The following is a 3,689-nucleotide window of genomic DNA, read 5'->3' on the forward strand; positions in this document are numbered from 1 at the left end:
AGTGGAATGTCCTGTGAAACAATCCCAGAAATCGGAGAAAACCTTATTCCCTCCTTCGTTGGTGCATGTGGATAGGACTAGAAAATAGTAAATTCCTCTTTGCTCTGGTACCCTTCTACTTTTGGGGTGAACTTAAAAAGTTGTAAAGAAAACAAGAAGACATGATTTTTTATGTAATGAGTAGGCCTGCTAAATCAGGGCAATTCAAATTTGTTTCTGCATATATCAATACTTTTCCCAATAAGCACCACAAAAATCGACCAGTCATCTTCTAAGATCTCATCAGAAGAATATGAAGTCACTTCCTGTCTCTTCATGCAATTGCACAAGTCCATTCCTGGTGTCTTTAGAAGTCTCAGATTCCTGTTCCTATGGTCTCATCTCACTTAACATAAGCCACCCTCAGCAGAAATAGAGGTTATGTCTAAGAAGCATCTATTTAACACTTTTATTATTATTATTTTTTAAATTCATATAATATATTTTGGTCATATTTGGATCACCTCCCATATGGAAGCTCCACATGTGCTCACAGCAGCCAAAATTGGGTCGCTAAGGTGTTCCCCAATGAGTGTCATGATATTGACTGTGCAGAGTGGATGTCCAGGGAGGATGGCATTTGTACAGGTTTCCCGTGAGAAAAGTCCCCTGAAATGAGCATCCTTAGGACCAGCTGTCAACAGAGCATGGCAGAAGTGTGGGCTGGAGAGACCAGCTCCTTCCTCAGAGCTGCAATAACACTCCTGCGTTTTTGATTCATTTCAGGCTCAGCTCTAATTATCCAGTCTGTAGCTCACATGCTAACAGGCCGTTTTCTCCATCTCCATTTCCTCTCTCACCTTGCTTCTTCCCTCACAGGAGTTTTTACATGTCTTCAATATGCTGGTTGTAGTCAGAGCCTTGTGTCTAGGGTGCTCACTCTAAGATAATATGTAAATATCTATTCTTATGAGATATCTCTGAATTATTATATTATAAAATGATGTATAACAGCACAACATTTGAATGAGTGGATAGATATGTCATGAATGGAACTCAAAGTGTGTCACACAATCCCAGAAAATGTTTTAAAATCCATGAAGCATTATTTTTAAGAACTGAATGGATAATACAGCCCAACACTATATAAGCAGAGATGGTGGCACCTGCTCAAAATCTTGGCACTGAGCAGTTTGATAGAGGAACATCATGATTTCTAGGCCACCCTTACAAACAAGCATGAACGAAATGAGACACAGTCTGAAGAACAAATAAGAGTAAAAAGTAGGGAAGGAAGGGAAGGGCCAAAAGGAAGAAAAATGAAGAAAATGAAAATAATTATTTCTCTTAACCAGTTATTCTTAGGTAAGTGAAATTATTTAAGCCGTAATTCCATTTCCTAGGTCACAATATCAGTATGCCCCTAGCCAAGAGCTATGTGTCATGAAGTGAATGTCAAATTCATAGGAAAATATCCCCATGCAATTAAATCCCACACATTAAAAAACATGAATCTTAAATTTCTTCCACCTGTCTTATTTAATATAGCTGCCTCATTAACTTTTTTCTGCTCTAGAGGGAGTGTTAAGTCACATTTCCACCACTGTGATCCAGTATGTGAGGAAAAAAATTTAAAAGAGGAAAGACTCTTACAATTCAATTTCACAAGCTTTAAGCCTTGGACAATTACTCAATTGCTGCTTATTTGAAATATGGTGGCGATAGTGGAGAAAAAATGCTTCTCATGGGAGAGATAGACAGATGATAGATAGATAATACATGTGTGAAAGATAGATAAATATAGATGATAGATAGATGATAGACAGATGATAGACAGATGATAGATAGATAGATAGAATTCAAAGACATATCAGTGGAGATAGATGATAGACAGATGATAGATAGATAGATAGAATTCAAAGACATATCAGTGACTTATTACCTCTGAAGAAACTTCACATACTAGTGTAACGAAACTGAATATATCCATGAATTAATACTTTCATTAGTGAAGAACCAGCTTGATGCAATTGCTTATCAATGAATTAGCTACACTAGGTAATGAACAATCCTTCAATTGATGAGGATTTTAGAGACAGTTCATATTAAAGATCTAACACTCAGTCAATATATGGGGAAGGGGAATTATTACTGGAATGAACCATGTTCCTAAAATGCATTCATATATGGAATCGTATCAAAAACTATAGGTTCTTCTTTCAAACCCTTCACCTTGTTTGCATCCCACGTGTTGGAAAAATCCATGGGGAATTCATAGGAGTTTGAATATATGGAGCCTCCAATGATTAAGTCCTTTGTCTCCAAAACTATGAGCTAAGTAAACCCCAATTCTTCAGGAGCTCTCTAGGCTTGAATGTTTTGTTTTAACCAAACAAAACAAAGCCACTATTACAGGGACAAGTACTTAGTTCAGATATACAAAATTGACAAAACCTTTCTTCATAATATGTGTAACTAGCATATACATCAGTATTCATATGCTAAAAGCAAAATGTCTCATCAACACACTGCTCTAGTTATTGCATGGGAAACTCACTGAAATCTGCTTTTGCATTCTACAGGTTATCAGGATGCAAACTTTAGCAGCAAAGTTATAAGGAATTAACTCAGTATGAATAACTGTTTCTTCCTCCACTTGAGTGGGATTTTTTGCATTCTACAGCTTATCAGGATGCAAACTTTACCAGCAAATTTAGAAGCAATTACCTTAGTATGAATAACAGTTTCTTGCTTCACTTGGATGGGATTTCCCTGGAACTGGGCCTTGATTGCGATGAGAAATCCTGGATCAATTACAATCCCTAAAATCATTGGTTTAGTGTAATTAACTCAAAATTTTATTTCATCTTCATGATTTTCATACAATATAGTTTTATGGCATTTAGAATCCCTCCCTTAGCTACACCTTCCACCACAGCACCCCCCCATTTTAATATTATATATACATATATATGTATATCAGCTTACATGATCTTATTGTGTCCACAAATATCATTGAGTGTGGAGTGTGGGTTCATCTACTGGGTCCACGAAGAATCAAGAAATCAATTTCTGTGATTTCTGTAAGACCCTGTCAGTACTTCTCTTTTCTGAAATTGTTTATCATTTCCTGAAATATTCTGGTAAAATTTTAGGATCTTTTATATGTAATATCATATCATCTTCAAATAAGGATAATATGACACCTTCCAATTTGTATCCCTTCAATTTCCTTCTCCTGTCTTATTTCTCCATCTAGAGTTTCAAATACTATATTGAAAGGTTTGGGGATAGCAGACAACCCTCTATCGTTCCTAATTTTCATATGAATGACTTAAATTTTTCTCTATTCAGAATGATGTTGACTGTGGGTTTGTTGTACAAAGCCTTAATTATATTGAAGTATGTTGCCTCCAGTCTAATTGTATCTAGGGCTTTCATCATGAATGTGTTTTGCATTTTGTCAAAGGTTGTGCCTGTGTCTATTGAGACGATCATGTAATTTCTGTCTTTAAGTTCATTTATATGTTTATTGACTTATGTATATTGAACTATCCTTGCCTCTCTGGAATAAAGCCTACTTGATCAAGGGGAATGATCTTTTTGATGTGTGTCTGTATGTGGATTGTGAATATTTTGTTGAGAAGTTTTTCATTTATATTCATTAAAGACGTGGACCTACATATATCCTTTTGTTATTTCTTTACTTG

This window comes from Nannospalax galili, unplaced genomic scaffold, assembly GCF_000622305.1.
Source record: "Nannospalax galili isolate Female #2095 unplaced genomic scaffold, S.galili_v1.0 scaffold672, whole genome shotgun sequence".
In the NCBI taxonomy this organism is placed as follows: Eukaryota; Metazoa; Chordata; class Mammalia; order Rodentia; family Spalacidae; genus Nannospalax; species Nannospalax galili.